Source organism: Malaclemys terrapin, chromosome 3 (genome assembly GCF_027887155.1).
Source record: "Malaclemys terrapin pileata isolate rMalTer1 chromosome 3, rMalTer1.hap1, whole genome shotgun sequence".
NCBI lineage: Eukaryota > Metazoa > Chordata > Testudines > Emydidae > Malaclemys > Malaclemys terrapin.
The window spans coordinates 136247794-136272240 of record NC_071507.1 but is presented as its reverse complement, the minus strand read 5'-3'; the positions used below and the strand labels follow the sequence as shown (position 1 = coordinate 136272240).

General features: G+C 41.6%; 1 long non-coding RNA gene across 2 annotated transcripts in view; it reads right to left on the bottom strand.

Annotated features, from left to right (window-relative positions):
- Positions 1-259: 259 nt before the first annotated feature.
- LOC128833464 (uncharacterized) overlaps positions 260-24447 on the bottom strand; it is a 104915-nt gene continuing 80727 nt past the window's right edge. For both annotated transcript variants that reach the window (XR_008444242.1, XR_008444243.1), the window contains exons 4-7: positions 22902-22983; positions 12028-12179; positions 2765-3058; positions 260-1133 (exon numbers count right to left, since the gene is read on the bottom strand). This is a non-coding gene — a long non-coding RNA (uncharacterized LOC128833464). The remainder of the gene's footprint in view (positions 1134-2764; positions 3059-12027; positions 12180-22901; positions 22984-24447) is intronic.

Genomic DNA, 24447 nt, shown 5'->3' with positions numbered 1-24447 from the left:
GCTGGTAATGAATCTAAGGTGAGCTGGATCCATTCCTTTTTAAAAGGGCCAGTCACCCCATGAGAGGGGACATGTGACGGGGGGAACATGTTATAGCTGAGGGCATGTTACCATTCCAACCTCAGCCTTCCAATCTCCCTAGTACTGTGGTCTCCAACCTTTTTACGCCCAAGATCACTTTTTAAATTTAAGGGCAACCTAGGATCTACCCCACCCCTTCCCCAAAGCCCCACCCACTCACTCCATCCTCCTCTCTCTCTGTTGCTCACTCTCCCCCACCCTCACTCACTTTCACCAGGCTGAGGTAGGGGGTTGGCATTCAGGAGGGGGTGCAGGCTCTGGGTTGTAGTGGAGGGGTTCGCAGTGTGGGAGGGGGCTCTGGGCTGAGCCTGGGACAGGGGGTTGGCGTGCAGGAGACGGGGAGGGTTGCAGGCTCTAGGAGGAAGTTTAGGTGCAGGAGGGGGCTGTGGGCTGGGGCAGAGTGTTGGAGTACAGGAGGGGATGCGGGGTGCTGGCTCTGGGAGGGGCATCAGGGCTGTGGCAGGGCATTGGGGTGCAGGAGGGGGTGCAGGCTCTAGGAGGGAGTTTGGGTGCAGGAGGGGGCTCTGGGCTGGGGCATAGTGTTGGGGTACCAGAGGGGGTATGGGGTGATGGCTCTTGGAGGAGGGTCAGGGCTGGGACAGGGCATTGGGGTGCCGGAGGAGGTACAGGGTGCTGGCTCTGAGAGGGAGTCAGGGCTGGGGTAAGGGCTTGGGGTGCAGGAGGGAGTTTGGGGTGTAAGAGGGGCTATGGGAGGCTGGCTCTGGGAGGGGGCACAGTGTTGTTTATTCTACTGTGTAGTAGAAAATAGTATGTTTTGCTGTAGTGGCAATGCATTTCCACTTGTTCTCATGTTCAAGCTAAATACAGCAGCTTTGACCCAAATTAAAACTGCTCTGCTCCTCTCTGAACAGATGGAAACCCTGTTGTATATCCCCTTGTTGTGAAAAGGAGCTCTCCAATTGAACAACCACCTGATTAACTTTGCAATCTAAAGAATGTGAAAACCCAGTTAGATAGCTTATTTCCTGTAGCAAAGATGCTACTCTTCATTTCTGCCTGTTGTCTAGTTTTCAGCGATCTTCTAGATTTTACTGGAAAAGAGAAACAATCTCATATTATATAAAATAAGTAAAATTTGCTCATCTTCCATAAATAATCTTCAATGGAGAATGCCCATGTCTTTCTCAATATTTAAATAACACTGATTATATGTTAAAGGTTCATAAATGGTTCCAGAGGAACCATTAGAACATTTAGTCTCACCTCCTGTATATATGTCAATGTTACTAAAAACCTACTGTTAATAAAAGGTAAAACAAGAATTTTATTTATCCATTTTGACAGGTGTCTGCTGGAGTAGAATGTAGCACCATTGTTTTACTATTGGAAACCTGAGGTGACATCCACACCCCACTGAAGTCCATGAGAAAGTTCCCATAGATTTCAGTGGGGCCAGAATTTCATCCCTGTGGTGGGGGTCTCATAGACTTTGACAGATCCATGGGTCAACTGAGGGCATATGATGCAGCACAGGAAATGCATTCTCCCCGACCAACATAGTATATTGTACAGGTCTGAAATGAAAAGGCTATTGCTTCGTAACCCATTGCATGTTTCTCTATTGTTCCTTCTTCTAAGTTCTATAAGCGAAATTTTCAAAGAGACCCATCTGTATTGCCTGCCTACTACTGGCAATTGTCTGTGTAACTGGGAGCAAAAAAAGGGGTAGGTGGGTCTATGAGTGAGGCTAGCTAGGCATGCAAGCACACATTCACTGTGCTTGTAATTGGATACATAAATTTAGGTGAACTAGTTACGTGTGTAGTGCATGCATGCATAATACTGATGTTTAAAAGCTCCATGTTTGCTTTTTCTCTATTTCCTAGGGCTGAAATCACTGGGGAATGTGACATTTTTAAACTCCTTTTAGTAAAGATTTATAAAGTTAAAATGATCCCCCAGACCTCCCCAAAAAACTGTTACCAAATAGATGACCACCTTTCTTCCCCAAAACGTTAAAAAAAAAGGGGGGGGGGCAAAACTCGTGTGACAAGGTACAATAGTATATAGATGAATTACACTGCGGGGTCCAGCTTATTTTTTAGTGGGGGTTGCCTTCTCTATCAACACTAGACCGAGACTCACTGGGCTTGGACTGGCTGCCCACATAACCAAAAGCAACTCTCCTCATCATCCCATTCAAAGTCAATTCTTCTGATAATTCTCAATCATCCACATAATTTCCTTCACTCCCATGGACAAATCAAACTGAAACTACCCATATACTTTCAGTTTCTCATTACTCCAACATACCTAATCAACCTCCCGAAGTCACAATCAATTTCCTCCCACTAACTCAATTCTACATACTGTCCCACTATCACAGTCAGTCCACCCCATAATCCATTCTTTGCAAATCAGTTTCTTTCATCCTGAGGAAATCAAAATGAGTACTCCTCTGACCATGATCTGCTCCACAAACACCCCCTCAAAACTCTATTCTGTTCTAGCTCTTGCCCTTTCAGACATGCCCCTGGTCTCATCCTGCCTACAGTTTCCTGCTCTGGCCTCCTATTTCCTTCCTTCTTCTCCCTCATGCATCTACCCCTTTCTCCTCTTAAAATTCTACCCTCCTCCACACCCACCACTGCTGCTTCTCTTCTCCTCACCTCCCTCCAAATCAGGTTCCCTGCCCTTTGGTGCTCTTTTTCCTGACCCCTACCTTCCAATCAGGTTTTCTTCCACTCTCACGTTCCGTCAGTTCCACCAGATCAAATCACAATCCACCTGTACGCCTTCTTCTATCCCTGACTGCTGTCAATGGTGATAACTGGTCCTGGTCTAGCATCAGTGGGTTCCGTGGTGGTGGTGGTGGTTGTGGGAGTAAATCCTAATGCAGTTGTGGGGGGTGTAGATCTCAGTGTAGTTGTGGTCCACTGGTGGCTGGTCCAGCTCCTGGTGTGATGGCTGCAGGTCCGGCTCCTTATGGCTTCTTCATCTCCCTCTGGTAATATTTCTTGGTTGGAGAGGAAAAGGCAAAACATTTGATGGAGTGGCCTCATCAATGTACATCATTGTGTACTGAACCTGCACACACGAGGGCAGAACCAACAACATCAGCTGGCTGCCTGGTTCTCTATGGACCAGTGGGAAGGGCTTCACATCTCAGTTTGGACAGCTTTGATCTACATCAGTGGTTCTCAAACTTCCTTGATTCATGTCCCAATGTCTTAAAAAATGGTTGTGAAGTTAACTGTTGGACCATCAAGCTCACCCTCTACTAATTGTACATGTACCACAGTTTGTCAACCCCTGAATCTAATATCATACCAAACAGACTTAGAGCCATATGATCTGTTTTATAGTGAAAAGGAGGAGAAAGTGCTAAGACCCCCCCCCCAACTGAGCTTTCTACATTGATCCATATCCTGCCAACCCATTGTAGTAGTAACAGACTGTGAACAAAGACAAACACCTGTTAAAGAGATAGAATCCATCTGTTTATTTTTATGTTGGGAAATGTAGTATACGGTTCCACTGCAAACATGGCTCAGGGGCCAAGGAATGTGGACATTTTTCTACATCTCTTACAGTCTGATATGAAGCCCAGATGCCCTCACAATTTGCAGTTTACCTTATACACATCGATGGAAACAGTTGTATTTTGCCACATTGAAGAGAAGGATTTTTGCGGATAGTAAATTATTACCGCTCAAGTAGCAATAGTTTACTGTCAGTTTTGTGTAGTAACTTAGATTGATTATCCGGACAGGACACACAGTAATTTTGACTTCACCCTGTTTCTGCCCACGTTTCTCCAGATCACACCTGCTTGGAAGCTGCAACTATTTTTCACATCTCTTTTTGTGCTGTAAGTTGTATGGCAGCATGCAAAGTAGGAGGTCTTAGTATGGCAGGTTTTGTAACAAGCTATAGTAAGCATGTTTCAGCATGCAAGCCATGGAAGCCATATGGCCCATAGTTACAATAACTACACCAAAGGACCTAATCTTCTTGCACTCTAGTAAATGGGTTTGCCATTGACTTAAATGGGATCAGGGTCAACTCCCTTAGCCATGTATATGAATCATTTACGAATCCTTAGTCAGATCACAAAAATTGCATTCTTAGAGAGATATATCCACATAAAATTACATCTCACAGTATAAGAAGATATGAAAAAGGATGCTAAATCTTCCTAAATACATCTCATTGATTCTATGTTTTTAAATTATATAAGGGAGAAAAGAGAAGGCACTTTACTACCCTGTTATAGGATATAGGAGACAAAGGATTCATTTTAAAACTCTTTCAGAAGAGTAGGTATTTCCAAGATACAGTTTTGACAAACTATAATTAATATCCATGAAAAGCTAAATGGAGAGCAGGAGAAAAATAATTGTTACTCTTTTAAGGTAATTAACACTTTTGTCCTGGCATCTGTAAAAATAGGTTTTTGCCTGCTACTGACTTTATTGGTTTATAACAGCCATTGTTAGTTGTAATAAAGGAGTGGGAAAAAGCACTAGAAGCTATTTGCATTGCGAAAGTGAAGACAGATAAGAGGGGACATGTATATTAAGGAGCAAAGGAGCACTGATCCATATACCATTTCAAGCATAAAGCTTTTCTGTGGGTTTTTGAAAATCTCTTCAAACTCCTTATTTTGTATTATACTAGTGCCCAAATCCTGAGCCTAGCACACAGCTCACATAACCAGTCTTGACAGCAGGCAGATGCATGGAGGCTAGAAAAGGAATTCTCCCTCACTTTATTTTCAGATCATGGAGTGGTTGCAGAGAAAGTTACGTTACCCACCCTCCCGCAGGGGAAGGCATTACCTGTGCTCTCTGAAGTGCCACCTTTTAGTAAATGTAAAAAATAACAGTAGTGACATACTGAAAAATTATAAATATATCATAAAGCAGATTATTTTATAACAAAATTCTAACATTTATAGACTACAACTATGATTTAAAAAACCCCTGAGATCAATACTGCTTTTACACTTTTCTATTACACAATGGTTAGCAGCCTACTATAAACTCAACAGTCCACCTTTTTACATCCTAAACAGCTGAATCCAATGGGACATTACTTTAATCCACCAATAGTAGAGAAGCTAGCATTATTCCCAAAACTGAGCAAAACATCATATTTAGAAAAAAAGTTGCTTATGTTTCTTTCAGACTTCCTGCTTCAAGAAACTTCAGCAAAATGCTGACTTGCGTCTGACGAAGTGTGCATTCACCCACGAAAGCTTATGCTCCAATACTTCTGTTAGTCTTAAAGGTGACACAGGACCCTCTGTTGCTTTTTACAGATTCATACATTTAGCCCTGCCTTCTTCAGGCATCTGGGCAAAAAGATAGACATTGCAGTGTGTTCTGGAATCTCAGCTGATCTGTGACCAAGCTGTGCTGTACAGCTAAGTTCCTCACAAAGAATGTAGTCGCCTCTCTCTTATGTTAAGGGGACTCTAACTCGGGTGCCTTTGCAGACTACAATTGCAGCAATATGGCATGGGGAGAAAGAAAGTCTTTCAAGTAGACTGGTCCTAAACTATTTAGGGTTTTATACGTCAAAACGCCTTATATTCCAGCTAACAGATGGCCAGTACAGATGAAATCAAGTTCCATGTATTGGTCCTTATCTTCAAGGCACTTGCTTAGTGGCCTGGTCCCACGGTATCTAAAAGATCACCTAAAGCTCCAGGATGAAGATCGTGGTTGACAACTTCAGTCCTCTGGCACAATGGAACTCTCCACATAAAGGGTAAAGCTCATCTGTGCAGGAGACAGAACTTTCTTGGAGACTTGCCCAAGACAGTGGAATGAAATCCCCCAGGAACTAAGGACCAACACAAAACTCACTAGCTTCCTTTCTAAATGAAGGTCCACTTGTTTGACCTTACCTTCTCTAACATAAACATATATCAACATGTGTGTGTGTATGTGTGAATATATATACAATTCCAAAACAAAACACTCCATCTCACACACTTCTCCCCCAGACAAGAGGATGAGTGAACAAACAACACATGACAGATGTGCAGTCATGTTGCTTAACTACTGGAAGGTGCTTAGATACTAAGATGACAAGTGCAGTAGAAGAACCTATATAAAATAGAATGGAATAGATGCACTGCTTACTAAGTGAGCTGCCACATTCCTCACCATCTTCGGTGTCTGGATGGTTTTAAGGTGTAGCCCATGTAGAGAGCATTGCAGTAATCAGCCTTAAGGTGACAAAGACATGAATAGTGGTATCAAGGTCTATGGCAGAAAGAAATGGAGTCATCGCCTCAGGCACAGATAAAAACAGTTTTCCTGGTCACTGCTTCTATATGATACTTTAGTAGCTGTTGGGGGTTTAACTGTACCTCTAGACTGAAAACTCAATTAACAAATGGTAGACATTCATCCAGAACAAGGGGGTGGAATGTCATCCTCACCATATTATCTGGCTGTTTCCCCTAACCAATCAGTCTTATCTGAATTTAGTCATACCACATGATCACACTGCTAGATGGTCCAGTGCTTGGACAGCATTAGCTTATGGATGAGAAACAGCTGGTTGAAGCTGAAGCTGAGCAAGTGGGAAGATATATTGGTGAGACTGAAAGCTCTTGAAAGAGTTCACAGTCTTCTTTGCTTGAAAGTACACACACTCACAATTGATCAGTTCAGTTCATAATTTAGAAGTGCTCCTAGACTCCCCACAGCTGCACCCCTGAGTAACATTTTCTACCATCTCCAGTTCGGTAGGAGACTCCTTCCCATACTGGTAGATGATGATCTGACCTCAGTTATACATGCTTTTTTGTCACCTCCTGTCTGGCTACAGCAATGATATTCCTTCAGTGCTTCAGATAAGCCTTCAGTGCTTGGGAAACTCCAGCTAGTACAGAATGGTGCAGCAGGTCTCCTCAGCAACATGGACTACCATGAGCACATCTGTTCTCCAGTTACTATGCTGGCTTCCAACAGAATATTCATTAAAATCATAGTCATGTGGGGCTGGAAGGGACCTTGCGAGGTCATCAAGTCCAGCTTCTTGCACTAAGGCAGGACCAAGTAAACCTAGACCTCACTGACAGGTGTTTGTCCAACTGTTCTTAAAAATCTCTAATGATGGGGTTTCCGGAACCTTCGTTGAAAGATTATTCAGGACCTTAAATACTCTTATAGCCAGGAAGTTTTTCCCACTATCAAATCTGAATTTCCCTTGCTGAAAATTAAGCCCTACCCATAGTAGACATGGAGAACAATTGATCACCATCCTCTTTGTAATAACTCTTAACATATTTGAAGACTGTTGTCAGATCCCTTCTCAGTCTTCTTCTCTCAACACTAAACATGCCCAGTTTTTATAACATTTCTTCATAGGTCAGGTTTCCTAAACATTTTATTATTTTTGTTGCTGTCCTTTGGACTCTCTCTCATTTGTCCACACCTTTCCTAAAGTATGGCGCCCAGAATTGGACACCGTCCTCCAGCTGAGGCCTCACCAGTGCTGAGTAGAGTAGGACAGTTACCTCCCAGGTCTTGCATAGAATACACCTGTTAATCCAGCTCAGAATGCTATTAGCCTTTCACATTGTTGACTCATATTCAATTTGTGGTCTACTATAACCCCCAGATCCTTTTCTTCCACATTGCCATCAAGCCAGTTATTCCCTATTTCGTAGTTGTGCATTTGATTCCCTGTTTCGTAGCTGGCTTTTTAGGTGACAAATCTGAGGAATTGTCACAGACTGAGGCGTCACTAGAGGAGGTTTTGGAATTAGTTTTTAAGGTCAGGCTTGACAAAGCCCTGGCTGGGATGATTTAGTTGGAAATTGGTCCTGCTTTGAGCAGGGGGTTGGACTAGATGACCTCCTGAGGTCCCTTCCAACCCTGATATTCTATGATTCTATGAATTAATTGATAAACTTAACAGTAACAAGTCACCGGGACCAGATGGCATTCACTCAAGAGTTCTGAAAGAACTCAAATGTGAAATTGCGAAACTACTAACTATGGTTTGCAACCTGTTCTTTAAATCGGCTTCTGTACCCAATGACTGGAAGATAGCTAATATAGTGCCAGTATTTAAAAAGGGCTCGAGAGGTGATCCCAGCAATTACAGACCAGTAAATCTAACATCAGTACCGGGCAAGTTAGTTGAAACAATCGTAAAGAATAAAATTGTCAGACACATAGAAGAACATAAATTGTTGGGCAAAAGTCAACATGGTTTCTGTAAAGGGAAATCATGTCTTATTAATCTATTAGAATTCTTTGAAGGAGTCAGCAAACATTTGGACAAGGGGGATCCAGTGGACATAGTGTACTTAGATTTCCAGAAAGCCTTTGACAAGGTCCCTCACCAAAGGCTCTTACGTAAATTAAGCTGTCATGGGATAAGAGGGAAGATCCTTTCATGGATTGAGAACTGGTTAAAAGACAGGGAACAAAGGGTAGAAATAAATAGTAAATTTTGAGAATGGAGAGGGGTAACTAGTGGTGTTCCCAAGGGTCAGTCCTAGGACCGATCCTATTCAACTTATTCATAAATGATCTGGAGAAAGAGGTAAAAAGTGAGGTGGCAAAGTTTGCAGATGATACTAAAGTGCTCAAGATAGTTAAGACCAAAGCAGACTGTGAAGAACTTCAAAAAGATCTCACAAAACTAAGTGATTGGGCAACAAAATGGCAAATGAAATTTAATGTGGATAAATGTAAAGTAATGCACACTGGGAAAAATAACCCCAACTATACATACAATATGATGGGGGCTAATTTAGCTACAACTAATCAGGAAAAAGATCTTGCAGTTATCGTGGATAGTTCGCTGAAAATGTCCATGCAGTGTGCAGCGGCAGTCCAAAAAGCAAACAGGATGTTAGGAATCATTAAAAAGGGGACAGAGAATAAGACAGAGAATATCTTATTGTCCTTATATAAATACATGGTACGCCCACATCTTGAATACTGCATACAGATGTGGTCTTGTCATCTCAAAAAAGATATACTGGCATTAGAAAAGATTCAGAGAAGGGCAACTAAAATGATTAGGGGGTTGGAACGGGTCCCATATGAGGAGAGATTAAAGAGGCTAGGACTTTTCAGCTTGGAAAAGAGGAGACTAAGGAGGGATATGATAGAGGTATATAAAATCATGAGTAGCGTGGAGAAAGTGAATAAGGAAAAGTTATTTACTTGTTCCCATAATATAAAAACTAGGGGCCACCAAATGAAATTAATGGGCAGCAGGTTTAAAACAAATAAAAGGAAGTTCTTCTTCACCCAGCGCACAGTAAACTTGTAGAACTCCTTGCCTGGGGAGGTTGTGAATGCTAGGACTATAACAAGGTTTAAAAGATAACTGGATAAATACATGGAGGTTAAGGCCATTAATGGCTATTAGCCATGATGGGTAAGGAATAGTGTCCCTAGTCTCTGTTTGTCAGAGGATGGTGATGGATGGCAGGAGAGAGATCACTTGATCACTCCCTCTGGGGCACCTGGCATTGGCCACTGTCGGTAGACAGGATACTGGGCTGGATGGACCTTTGGGCTGACCCAGTATGGCCATTCTTATGTTCTTATGATTTTTCCTTTGTAAGTGAAGTACTTTGCATTTGTATTTATTGAATTTCATCTTGTTGATATCAGACCATTTCTTCAATTTGTCAAGGTCATTTTGAATTCTAATCCTGTCCTCCAAAATGATTGCAACTCTTCCCAGCTTGGTGTCATCCACAGATTTTGTAAGCATACTCTTCACTGCATTATCCAAATCATTAATGAAAATATTAAATAACATTGGACCAGGACTGACCCCTGCAGGATCCCACTAGATACGCCCTCCCAAATTGACAGTGTATCATTGAGAACTACTCTTTGAGTATGGTCTTTCAACCTGCTGACCAACCACATTATAGTAATTTCATCTAGACTACATTTCCCTAATTTGCTTATGAGACTGCCATGTGGGCTGACTGATCTGTAATTCCCTGGGTCCTTCTGTTCCCTTTTTAAAAAAATAGGTCCTATATTTGCCATTCTCTAGTCCTCTCGGACCTCTCCTATCCTCAATGAATTTTCAGAGATAAATGCTTCAGCTAGTTTCTTACGGACCTTAGGGTGAATTTCATCAGGCCCTGCCAACTTTAATATATCTAACTTACCTAAATATTCTCTCATCTATTATTTCTCTGTTTTGGTTTGTGTTCCTTCTCCCTTGTTGTTAGTATTAATTCTGTTAAATATCTGCTCACTCAACTTTTTTAGTGAAGACTGATGCAAGATTGAGTCAAGTTCAAGATCTCCTTATCTTCAAAATGCTTAATGGTCTGAGTCCAGGATATCTAAAAATCTCCTAAAGTTCAGGGATGGGGTTCATGGTCAACAACTTTGCTCCTCAGGCAGAATAGAACTTTCTGTCTTAAGGGTAAAGATTGTTTGTGGAGGAGATGGGACTTTTTCAATGGCCAGTCCTGAGCTCCTACAGGAACTAAGGACCATCACAAAACTTGCCTCCTTCTGCTCCATGTGCAAGGATCACTTTTTCTACCTGACTTCTCTAAAATAAACACATTGGAATATGTATATATTAAAAACAAAAGAAGAAACCTATTGAAACAAAACACTACACAACATACTCCATTCTCTGTTTGGGGAAAGGATAAGACAAAGAATGAACCACACATGCCAGATGTTAATCATGTTGTTTAATGCTACTAGAAGGAACTCCATATACTGTGGTGATCAGAGCACTATAAAAACCTATACGGATTACAACATAATAGATCGGACTTCATCAGAAAGTGTGTGTGGGGGAGAATAGTTTGTCTAGTTCCATTCCTGCCAGAGCAGGATTGGTCACAAAATAAAACCTGCAGCCTACACAGGAACAAAGGGTAAAATCCCAGTTTCCTTTTAAGTCACTGGTAAAACTCCCACTGACTTCAATGGGGCAAAGATTTAACCCAGAGAGCTTGAACACAGTGGAACAGATGGATTTGATGCCCCGCTTTACAAAGCAAAAATCCAGATCCCAAACAGATAAATGGCAATGCCTTCCAGTCCTACCTCTCACCAGTGTCTCATGAAGTACAATGTCACACATTTGAGACCTAATTTTACCTCTGTTCTGAAGAAAGCTGCTGTTATCTCGCTTTTTATTTGTCTAACTTATTTATGTCAGAAGTGCAAAATCCTAAAAGTGAAGTGCTGTAGAAAATTTTATAGATGCTCAACGGAAGAATCTCACACCTCTCCAAACTCCCTACTGTGTTATTTTGTTGTTGTTGCCTGTCTCCTTTCACATCTGTAGCATGCATTTAAAAAACCCGTGGTGCACATTTTGGTGGAGCTCTATACGTAATGAATTAATTAGATTCTCATGGAGAAAAATGGGGTGCACAATCTACCATCTCTTTTTTTCCTACAAGTGAATGCCTCAGGATTTAATCCTGTGCTTGATTTTCTTTTAAAACTATATAATATATATCAAATTTCTTCCTCCCTTTAGTCTTGTCTTTTTCCTGTGACTGGAATCAGTTGGCTTGAGCTTTGTATGACTCAGAAACTACCCATGTTATCAGGGCACCCTCAGGTTCATCTGTTAGATGAAATGTCTGAGAATGAATGAATTAAACAAAAGGATATGTGATTATTTGTGTTTAACTTTATTCTAAACCAGTCCGGAAAAGGGTTAGAATAATCACCAATTATTGTGGGAGGTGAGGCTTGTCTCAAATATTTATCATTCTGAAAAAGATTAATCAGTAATTTTTCTCTTCCTGGACTGGAATTCTCTGATCTTCCTTTCTTTTTTCATCTTCCTTCTAGTGTGTTGATGACATGATTCTAAGCTGAGGCTTTGAGTTTTGCTTAACTTTATAAAACTTTATTCACTGATTCTGCCAACCCATCTCTGAGTTTCCCACAGACACCAGTATCATCCAGCTTGGGGGACCCAGCACCAGAAACTTACCCAACCACTCTCTTGGAAGCCATCAGGGTCCCTGTATCTCCAAACCCAGTCCTCCTCCATCAGTAGGATATTTTGGTCTTCCCATTTTGGACTCCAGCATTCATGTCAGCCTCTTTCAGCTGGTGCTGCTGCGGAACAGAAGCCTTGGCACCCTGAATGAATATAGGCCACTGTCTCCAACCAGGACAAACTTGTTACCCACTACCCCCATCCCTTCATGGACACACATTCCCCAGCAGACCTGCCTTTATCGCCTTCCATTCTTCACAGAAGACATATTTCTTCAAGCAGAATTTGTCATTTCAGTGTTTGCTATGCCACCTGTTTGTTGCCCTAGTTTTCTCTTTGAGTCAAGTTCCCAGTCCTCTTCCAGCTCTCACCATCTCCTCTCTACTCTGTACCTTATCCCCTTCTCAATGTAAAGTTCGCCCATCCCCATTATTCAAATTAATCCTAAAACAAAACCATATGTGCTATACCTCTGAGCTAGCCCAATTTTGTATTCATTACAAAATTCATAGCCCTATTTCCTACCCCTGTTTTGTATTCCCTCATTTTGTCATATCTCCATTTAGATTGTAATTTCTTCAGGGCAAGAGGCGCTGTGTCCTTTTTTTTTACTAGTCTGTGTGGCACATTCTGGGATGTGCTATGAATAATTAATAATAATCATCTGGTACTTGATAAAACAACATGTAATTATTACTCAAGCTGATGGGCTATTGAGATGGCAGTGTAGGATAGGTTTCATTTGTATCAGCTAAAATAAACAGCTGGTATAAAATAAATGAGAATGGGAGAACACATACTGTCATGAATGAATGAATATCACCCTAGCAGTTTGTGAAGTCTTATCACCAATATGATTTTGGAGTAGATTTGTGCATTAATTGTTGGAAGGCATCCATTTCTGCTATCAGATTGAAAACTCAAGTTTCCCTCTCTGGTAGCCAACTAGATTTTGGTTTAATAGTTTATTCCCTAGGGATCTGAATTGTTTATTGATTTGTTAAGGAATGCAGTGATCTAAATGAAAAAAAATGGAGTGCATGTCATTAAGATCCAATAGGAGAGACATTAACCTACACACTTAATTTTTGTGCAGACACTTAAAATTAGCCCCTTGTTAAAATTAGATTATTTATCCACCAAAAATAACGTTAAAAGAATGCTGTTTTCATTGCTTAGGATGTTTTACACAACACAAAGAAGAACTAAAGTGCATAACTTTTTTCTTTGCCATTCACATTTAATACCTTATATCCTATTGTAAAATAAAAAATGCAGAAAATATAGAGTGTTTTTAAAACAGCCCAGCACTTGCTTAAAGCCATCAGCAGCACCCTACTCCAAAGAACTCTTGCAGCTGATGTGATTCCACCAGTATAGTGCTTGCTGGCATGTCACATCAGAGTAGAAGCTCTAAGGAGATTAGAATGAGGATGGACATGCAGTACCTAGGAATTAAAAATTAAACAAATGAATACTCTCTTTAGTCGGGATATTGGGAAAGTTCAGCATATATTGTGCCAGTCAATGAAAGGAATTGTATTTTGTAACTGATTTTCCATTCATCTTTAAAATTAACTTTTCTTTGGCTACAATGGAGTTCTGGTAGCATTATGCTCCGAGTACTTGGGACTGATAGGGGCCTTTTGCATAGCTCTTGAGTGAATTCGTGTAACTGACACTTGGTGCAGCACCGATGCCTTCCAGAATCAACTACATTCAGCATTGTTTTGTTGGGAGAAGGGTTAGCATGGAACAGGACCTAAACAGGGGAAGGAAATAGGCAATAGGGGACCTTCAAGGACACCTTAAAATCCCTCTAATTTGTCTTCCTTTCAAATTGATTTGTTTCACAAATTAATTCATCTTCTGATATTTTGATGAGTGAATATCATACAATGTTTGTTTTTAAAGAAAAAATAATTTGTGTGTACTATTTTTTTTGATTCCATGTGGTATAATGAGATGCATTCCAAGTTAGACAGTTTGATCTGTTTCTGGTGCTATTTCTTAATGCAAGTTAAATACTGTAGTGTACAAGAATAGGGTAGTATCCCTTTAAATAGTCTGTGAGCCCTCTAGTGGTGCTTTCTGTCTTTTATGTTCAGAAGCCAGCAGGACCCAACCAGAGTCACACTGTAAATAGCTAAGCTTTGTGTGTTGTATATATTCAGTAAACGGGCTTATTTGGATATTACCCTGTTCTTATACACTCCAAATACATAGGCATCAGTACAATATGCAGACAGCTAACTGGTTAGAATTAAATTACTTAGTGCTGGTAAATGAGGGCCTTATCACATAAATGTCTTCAATTTCAATCAAAGGCAGGGTCAGGTCCTGGAAGAATTAGGTTTGGGATCAGCTGAGAGGTGCTAAGCTTAAGTCTTTTCTCCTGTATTTCTCTCAAATGCCACTTAGATTAAAGAGCGGTCCCTGCACCCATTATTTTAGTAGTGTCCTGCATACCTATTGTATTGTAAAAATAATAATAAATGTTTTTTTGGGGTTTTTTTTATAAAGCTGTCTTGAAAAGAATAAAATTATTCTCCCACATCTGAGGTCCCCAATCAAGCCTCACTATAAGCAAAGGGAAGGAACAATAAAAACAAAGACAGTAACAGTCTTAAAAGTTTTCTTCTTCCCTATTCTCTGATATATTTTCATTCTCTCTCTCTCTCTCCCATTCCTTCTGGTTTTTCCTACTCTCTCCAGTCTTTTGCCTGTCCCTGTCTTCTTCCATCCTCCCCATCCTCCTGTGCTGTTTTTTTCCTCTTTCTCTCTCTCTGCTTTGCTCATTTTCTCAGTCTCTCTCCAAGGTGCTGATAACTTCTGCGAAAATTTATTGAAAACACAATTGGGCCTTGTCAACCAGTTTTGTTATACAATTGCCAGGGATACAGGGAGAGTACTCCTCTGCATACACAGAAAGATTCACACTTACTTTTTTTAATATTAATTTCCTGCTTATTTGAGGCAAACAAAATGAGAATTAATTGGAAACTTGGTTTCAGAGTAGCAGCCGTGTTAGTCAGTATCCGCAAAAAGAACAGGAGTACTTGTGGCACCTTAGAGACTAACACATTTATTTGAGCATAAGCTTTTGTGGGCTACATCCCACTTCTTCAGTCCAGCACCAAATTTAAAGTAGTCCTGTGCATGATGTGTTCTAGGCACTCAAGATTCATTTCTCTTCTGTGTTCTGTTTGTAGTAGATTGATTGCATGTTATAGGGTCTCTCCTTGGTTTTAGTAAAGGATAAATCCATTTTACATTCTGTATGTCATATCTTTTCTTGGACTAACCAAAAAACGGAAGTACAGGAGCTTCCATGAGCCTTAGGTGGTTTTATAGTATTGCATGAGCAGATTAGTAGTGAATACTGAGAAGGGCATTTCATTCTGAATGTTGCTTTTCAGGCATGAATAATTTCAAAATATTTCTTTGGGCTAAGTTGTCTCTTGTTTGGCCTCAGCCTTTTCCTTGGAAATTTTAAATGAAATCTGTTGTTCCATTTTTTGGTTTAAGCAAGTGAAAAAGAATGCTGTTTTTGTGCTTGTTTTTAAATGTCCAGCTTTTTTTTCTACCTTAACCCCCCACCCTGATTTTTAAAACTTGAAGCTTAGCCAGTATGTAGTCCTGTCCATTGAATAATACATAGCTAAGTTTAATCATGTTTTGTGAAAGCCTAATGAAATACATGATAAAGATTGTTCACAATATATTATTTTCCTGACCTTTTACAGGGTAAACTGATTTCAGCCTCAGGAACATACCTGCCTCAGCTAGTCATCTCTCCCCTTCTTAACCTCTTAAATCCCCTTACCTGCCTTAAAAATGCCATGAGAGAGAGCCCAGCAAGAATGGTATGATGATTGCATCAGTGCCTGAAGGAAGTGTGTGCTTCCTCTGCACTGTGCTGCAATCGTTTGAATGTGTAGTCCCAAGATCCCCCATTCAAAGATGCTTTTATTTGACAAGTTAGATATATTGATCAGCAAACTTTCCCCCTTTGCCTTTTTAATATCCCAGAACTGATTTTAAAGAATTAAGTAAATGCAGCATATGCAGCATTTAGATTTACAAAAGTCAGAAATTCACTTTTAACAATGCTCAGTGAATAATGCTCCAGATTGTGCCTCCCCATCTCAGCAAGCAGAACATCTTGCATGAAAGAAGGGGGTCAGCCACTTCTATGGCACCATCCTTTCAACCATGGGATCCCCTGAAGAGTTGCTTCAGGGTGGGGACTGTGTCGAGAAGGGAGTGGAAGGAGGGGTGAGTTGGCAGAGGCCAGGGAGTGAATTTGGATTGGGAGAAGATAATCTGCATTGCACCCCTTCGCTTCCCCTCCCCATGCACCACTTCTATGCAGATTAATCAGGAAAAGAAATAGAGCTCCAGGCTTTATTACCTCTTCTGCAGAACCACTCACTTACACTCAGTATAACTTCTTTTTTGATGCTGTTGACAGCATAAGAACCAGGTTTTGCTGCACTCAAAACGCTTATAATACTATCACAAAAATGTCTTCCACAATGCTCACAAGAAGTGAATCAAAAATGTTCACCATTCTATGCTTTCCCTTTCTTTGTTACGGTATAAATTCAAGCCCTAAAAATCACAAAACCACCAAAACACGTGTACGTCTAGACTGAACATCCACAATCTCTTATTGTTGTATCTGTCACCCCGTGGCCCCCTCCCTCCTGTGTCTCACCTTTACTTGTAAATTACTTCTCCAGTTTAGACTACAAACTCTTTAGGGCAGGGACTGTTTTTTCTATGTCTGCTGGGAAGCATTTATCATACTTTTTGGCTGGTATAAAATACTAATAAACCCAGCATATTTCTGAATAGAGTTTTATACATAATTTACAGTGAGGTCCCTTAACATCCATTCTGGTGGTTTTGACTTGATTGGATTAATTTTCTATTAGTATTATTACAGTAATGTCTATAAGACCTAATCATGGCCAGGATCCCACTATGCTAGATGCTATACCAATGCAGAGCAGGAGATGGTCCCTGCCCCCAAAGATCTTACAATCTAAATAGACAAGACTGACAAAGAATGAGAGGGGAAATAGTAAAGTGACTTGCCCAAGGTCACATAGCAGTTCTGTGGCAAAATCAGGAATAGGAACTCAGGTCTCCAGATTCCCAGACTAGTACTTTACCCACTGGATACAACCACCTCTCTCTTTGGCTCTTGGTGTCCTATATAAAAATAAAACAGTTTTAAAAAAATTAAAAATCTCGACTTGTCAAAATTTTCCCTCCACTCCTGTAAGTGGAGAGTGGCCTGCCCATGGATTCCAGCTGGAGGAAAGTGTGTGTGGTAAGTGCTGCCTCTGCAGCCTGTTTTCCCTTGTCCCCCCACCCCTTGGGAGTTCTCCCTCTGTAGACAGAGAGAGAGGGGGTTGCCAGCACAGTTGTGTGAATAAGTGATTTTTCAGATCACTGACAGTTCCAGGGAAAAAAACAATATAATTTGGTTCAGGTTGACCTAAAGCCAACTTTTTTTCACAAATCAAAGAAGTGAGGGAATTTTTGTTTCAGGTTGAATGGAACATTTTGTTTCAGGCACTTCAATCTCTCTAATTAAGGGACTAGATTCACAAAACCAAGGTGAGGGTGCCCTGGCCACCACCCTTATACCCAATAGCCCAGTGATTAGGGCATTTCCCTGGGACATTAGTTACCTAGGTTCAGACTCCCACTCTGGAGAAGGGACTTGACTCTGGGTCTCCCCATTTCCTAGGGGAGTGTCCTAACCACCAGACTACTGGCTATTCTAAGGCGGTGCTTTTTCCATTTCTCCTTTTGAAGCTGTTCCACTTTGTATAAAATGCTAGAATAGTCACTGGGTCAGAGAGAGAGTGCTTGATTTTTTTAAAAAACTATACATACACTCTATAGCCCTCTCTCCTAGGGGAAATGATGATACCAGATTCTAGTCCCTCCTCCAATGAATATTCAATTTTTTGTATCCAGTGAGATGATTCATTTCTGAAATTTTGTAGTTTCGACTGAAACAATTTGCCAGAATTGATGCAAATTCACAAAATATTTCAATGAACCTGAATCCACATTTTTCTGTGAAAAATAAATTTTGGCCAAAAACTCCAGATCTCCCAAGGATTGCCCCATTATCCCTCACCCCCAACCCAAGAACCCTGCAGAGCAATCAGTGACAAGACTTGCAGACAAAGTCTCCAATAATTTACACTGCTTTACCTTCAAGACTGTGGAATCATAGCTCTGAGAGATGCTAGTCTTTGGGGAGCCAGAGCTGAGAGAGCCCCTGGCAACATGACTTCTACAGGAGCTGTGCTTTACTTCAAGGGCTTAGGGAAGTTGGAGAAAGAGGGGCAGCAGTGCAGAGACAAGGGACCTTCAGAGAGATGCCTTTTAGACAACTCCCACCTGTTTATGCTCTCTGTATGTGTGTATATATATCTCCTCAATATATGTTCCATTCTATATGCATCCGAAGAAGTGGGCTGTAGTCCACGAAAGCTTATGCTCTAATAAATTTGTTAGTCTCTAAGGTGCCACAAGTACTCCTGTTCTTCTTTTACCTCCAGAAGATCCCCTGATATATGTGCAGACAGAGAAACTGCTGGTTTAAGGAATGCATCCTCTAACATTTTTCATGGAATCTTATGGAACAATATGAATATGAATGGCTAATACAGTATGCGTGGCTCTGTATTTTATGACTTTTGTTTTGCATGTGACAATTGCTGGAAATGTGCTGCTGCTTTGTCCTAAATTGGCATTCTTTGGGAGAAATAAGATACAGGGTTTGTGTGAGATTCAGCACGGACTTACCCCCTGTACATCCCACTGACTTTGGTAGATTGGTCCAGTGGTGTCAATAAGCACAGCACATGGCCATATTTCCTTTTCAATTTTAGTGAAGTAAAATTAATAGGGACAATTAAAATTCCAAATTAAAATATCTTTGCAGAGTGCCAGGGACAGCCATATTGCTACACTGAAAATTACCTGAGGGCTTTCAGATGGTCTTTTAATTAATTTATAATATCTTGTGAGTATAAATGACAACACACACTCAGTCATTGAGACAAAATACCCACATGCCATTTGAATTTTATTCAATAATTTTATAGGCCTGCTGAATTTGGTGCCATCAGCATATGGCAAAGATTCAGGAACTTCCCAACATAGTATGAAGGAGTGGAATGGTGCTTTATGCATTTGAGCTCTTGGAACATTAGTCACTGCCAGCACTACAGACTTGATTTTGAGGGATGTGTGTATGCTCCTGCCGCAATTGTAGGATAATGCCACAATTACATTCACAGATGGACATGTATACCTCTGTATGGCCACTTGTATGTGAACTACAACTGAGTGACATTTTTTTTTACAAATTATTTTTTCTTTTTGCCAAAAAATGCATTTAAGGGGGCCCAAAACAATTTACAAAATTTGGGTGGAATCTGACAGTTTCATTTTGACCATTTTGATTTTTTTTTCAACTTTTCAATTTGAAACAGTGTTTTGATTTCAGATTTCAAAAGGGGGGGGCGGGAGTGGTTAGAATCAACTGAAACATTTTGGTCAACTGAAAACAAACAAAAAAATCATTTAGCGATATTCAAAATGTTGATCGAAATGAAATTTTATTTGAGTTTTTCAATTCAATGTGGAAAAAATGGTTCAAAAACCAGATTCCCCCCCCCCAGATATTTCAGTTTGCCTCCAAAATGAAAATTCTATTATTCAGTCATCTTTACTGTGAACATACTTGATCTACATGCACAATATTAGTACAGTAATTGCACAAGCAAAAGAAGTAGAAAAATTGCACATGGACACATTTGAAAATAAAACCTCTTGCATGAACTTTAAAAAGGAGTACAAAAATTTCAGCCCTAAATAAAGATATTAGAATATCTGAAAATAACTGCAATTAAATTTAATCAGCTGTGTGAAATTTGAAGAAGTCAACCCAAGGTCAGCATAAGAAGGAAAATGAATGATTTAAGCTACCCTCACGCAGAGCCAGATGGCATGACTGGAAGGTTAAAGTAAGAAAGGAAAGGGTTCTTCAAAGATTTGTGAATCTATGTATGCAAATCATGGAAATGAAAGGTTCACTGATTATTTACTACTTAAATTTACTAATATACTAATTGCTCAGGGGCTACTTAGAGGAAAGACTTTGGAGGGAGTGGAGATAAATGTCTAGAGACTTACAGCTATTTTCTGTTCTCCTGTTCAAAAAGCCCACAGAAGGGAAAGCTTTCCTTGAAAACTGCACATTGTTCAGATTGCAAAAAATCAGCTGCATTCTGGGCTCCTCCTGCTAACAGTTAGTGTCCACAAAGCAGCACAGTGGCCACTTCCTCTATCCCACTATTTCCTGCTGGCTCCTTTCCAGTGGTGTTCAAGAATCCTCCCATCATCTATCTTTGTGGGGTTTGTCAAGCAGGACCACTTCCTCCCAGACACCTGGGATCTTCTGAGAAAGAGGAAGCATCCTGACCTCACAACCCAGTGCACACACCTGTTCTTGTCTCCTATAAGGTTTCCCCTCATCGCTTTTGCTCCTCAGTGATGTCAATCCCAAAGCCTTATTTGTCTTCTAGGCCCACAACTGTCTCTGCATAATTCCTTGCCATCTTTTATGGACAGAACACCCTTCCAGAGCTGGTCCACAAAGCCCCACTTGTTTCTCTTAAAACCCATTTGTTCCATGACGCCTACAGCAAATTAGCTAACTAACCTATCGGTATCTGCCTATTTATTGTATTTATTTATATTGTGAGTGAATTGCTCATATCTGCAGGGTGATAGGAGCCAAATGTTGGTCAGGAAGGGGTGAGGGTACTGGACCTGAAGCTGGGCACTGCTGTGGAAGAAGGTCAGGGGCAATAGGTGGGAGGTGGGGGGCTTGTCTAAGTTAAAAGACGTGTAATTTTAATAAGATGTAGTTATCACTGCAGTCATTTTTATGTGTCCTATCTCTTTCCTTGACCTTTCATCTGTCTTTGCCTTTTTAGATTGTGTGCTCTTCAGGGCAAGGTCTATGGCTGTCCCTGAGTCTGGAAAGTACTTACTGCAATCTAAATAATGATAGATTTCTGTGCTTTTTTAAATCTTTTTCTTTCCTGTTTAGACAGCTACCAACGATGCTAATTCTGAAGATAGAGGTTCTCTTTTAAATGGTAACATGTCCCTTGAAAATTTGATGTGGACAACTAACATTCCTTAGAGAAGAAGGAAAGTCCAGGGGTTAGAGCAGTTGCCTAGAACTCAGGATTTCCAGGGTCAATACTCTGCTCTGTCAGAGACCTTACGTCTGACCTTGGACAAGTCAGCTAGCTTCTGTGTGCCTTAGTTCTGTAAAATGGGGATAAGAGATCTCTCTATCTCTCAGGAGTGTTGTGAGGATAAATACATTTAAAAATTGTGAAACACTCAGCTATGGTAATAGAGGCCATATAAGTATCTCTGGTGGAGGTGAATGGAACGTATGCCATCCAGTAGCTGTCCAAGTAAAAGGCCTTTTGGTCATTACCAATATGGGTGAGATTATACTGATGACCTGTAGATGAATAACTCAGTATCTCATTATCAGTCTTCTGACCTATCCAGTCCTTCATTTAAATCATTCGAGCAAACTGTTATTATTCTTTGCTGTCTCTATTTATATTCATGTAGTGCTTTGTTAAAAAAAAAATCCCTTCCTCCATTTTCAGATGTTCTATTTCACCACTAACAGCAGAAGTCAGGTGCAATTAGTTGTAAAGAGGCATGTGACAACAGTGTGACATTGCTTTCCCAGAGAAAGGACTTCCAGAAGAAGATATGGCACTTGTGCATGATGTATGCTGCCAAGTTTTGGTTGGCTCCTGTGTACAAGTGAAACTGGCATAACATCTGGTGAGCTGGAACACATTCCATCCTAACACATGGACACAGGCATGTCAGAAGCCAAGCAACTTTGAGTTGGATTTTTAAAAGCATTCAATTTTTGCCTACCTCTGTTTCTGTTGACATAAATGATAAAACTCCCATTGACTTCAATGGGAGCAAAGTTAGGTCATCTAAGCACTTAATGAAAAATTCTACCCTATGTATGAGCAACAGTTAGTTATGTGGTATTTAAGAACAGGCATCCAGTCTGCAAGTACTGAAACTTGTCGTCCATACTTATATCTGTAGCTAAATTACCTGACTAACACAGAGAAGGGCAAATATAAAAAAATAAAAAACTCACTTCCAGGTCTGAAAAAGGAAAGTTTTTGTGCCTAATGAATTAGGATTCTTTTTCATATGTGAAGGGAGTATTGTTAAAATAAATTGACCATTTCCTTTCTCTGGGGATCTGTTACAAATATTCTAAGCCCAGGTTTATATTTTGTTTTATGACAGGCAAGCCATGATCAGAATAGTTAATCCACATGATTTCTGCCCACTTTATGGAAGATATTATTTTGATGGTGCTACTTTATTTTATTTTAGAACTTTCTAAGATCCCAGTTACAGGTAGGGAAAGAAAAGAATCTACCTGCCTGCCACAAAGTGTTGAATGGAACTGCTTCCTGCTCTGACAGTAAGAAAAAATTCCAAAGTACCTAGTCATCTTTAGGTATCATTAGGATAGGTTTTCAGGCAGGTTATTTTCCATAATGATTAGTGTTCAGAGTCATCAGACAAATACCAGCTGTTTACTTTGAAGTTGCTTCCTGATCTATATAAATGCTACTCTCCTTTTTAGTACTCTCACAGAGAGGTCTTGGAGGAGACAGAGCGCATCTGGCCCCTTTCAGTTCCTTTTTACCCCTTGAAGTGAATATGAAGTAGGACTAGGGATTTTATATTACCTGTGATTGCAGCTGTTGGGTCCACAGCTGAAATACTGTCTCCAGTTCTGGTGTCCACACTTCTAAACAGGATGCTGAACAACTGGAGAAGGGTCAGAGAAAAGAACAAGAATGATTCAAAGAGCAGAAGGCATGCCTTGCATTGAAATACTTTGAATGGAGCTTAATTGAAGGAGCTTAACCTTTAATTTATCAGGAAGACGGGGCCGGCTCTAGGCACCAGCAAAGCAAGCAAGTGCTTGGGGCGGCACATTTGCAGAGACAGCATTCGGGGCATCCTTTTTTTGTTGTTGTTTGGGGGCCGGCCCTGCGGGTGCTCACCCAGGTAGACGCTGTCCCAGCCCCGAAGCTGACGCCGAAGTCCAGGTGGAAGAACTGCAGCGGGTGGCCAAAGCTGGCCCCGAGACTGGGGTCCAGCAGCAGCAGCATGTCGTGCGAGGGGGGCACCCTGGGGCCGCTGTGGTTCATGCCGCTGGGCCCAGGCAGGCCATCTGGCGGGCTCCGACACATGGAGCATGGGACACTTGGGCTGGGGGCCACCCCGCGGGGCGCACGGAGCCGCCTGCAAGTGCCGCAGGGCAGCTGCCCCCCAGTGCCGCAGCCGGGGCTGGGGGAAGTGGCCTGAGCCGCCCAGGGGCTGCAGCAGGGTGGGCAGGAGCAGCAGCAGGGCCATAGAGGGGACTGGTGCCTGGGGCGCTGCCGTGCAGGACCCACGTCCTGCTCTCCGGGGCTCTGTTCCCTGCCGGCCGCTCCCTCTGAGGCTGCCCTGCCCCGTCTCCTCAGCCCCCTGCCGGGGCGGTCCCCCCCGGTTCTGCCCTCCCAATTCCCGGCCAGTCCTGGAGGCAGGAGTCCCGGCTGGAGGGACCCAGGGCTGAGGTGCCAGCGCCAGACCGGCTGGAAGTGAAGGGGGAGCAGGCAGAGTCAGGGCCCCCCTGGGTGCCAGGAAGGAGTCGGGTGGATGCAGCCTCCACCCCTGCTAGTGTCATGAGCGGGATGCTCTGGGAGCAAGTTACCAGTGACCCAGGACTTGTGCAGCAGGGGGGTGCGGGTGGGGGGAAGGGCACTGGTGGGGGGGGAACCCAGAGCCGGGGCGACAGGAGGTGTGGGTGTGGGGGAAGAGCCCAGGACTGGGGGGCAGCAGGAGGGTGCCGGGGGGGGGAGCCCAGGGCTGGGGTCGGGGGCAGCCAAAATTTTTTTTGCTTGGGGCGGCAAAAAACCTAGAGCCAGCCCTGCAGGGAGAAGCTCAAAGTCTGTATGTACCACTCCAGAGAGAACATATCTGATAATAGAGGGCTGTTTAATGTAGCAGACAAATCCATAACTAGATCCAATGGCTGGAATTTGTAGCTAGACACATTCAAACTGGAAATAAGGTACCTTTTTTTTTTTTACCAGTGGGGGTAATTAACCACTGGAACAGCTTATGAAGGCAAGAGGTGGATTCTCCATCACTTGAAATTTTAAAATCAATATTAGTTTCTAAAAATATGAGCTAGTTCAATCACAACGTATTGGACTTGATGCAGAAATTACTGAGTGAAATTCT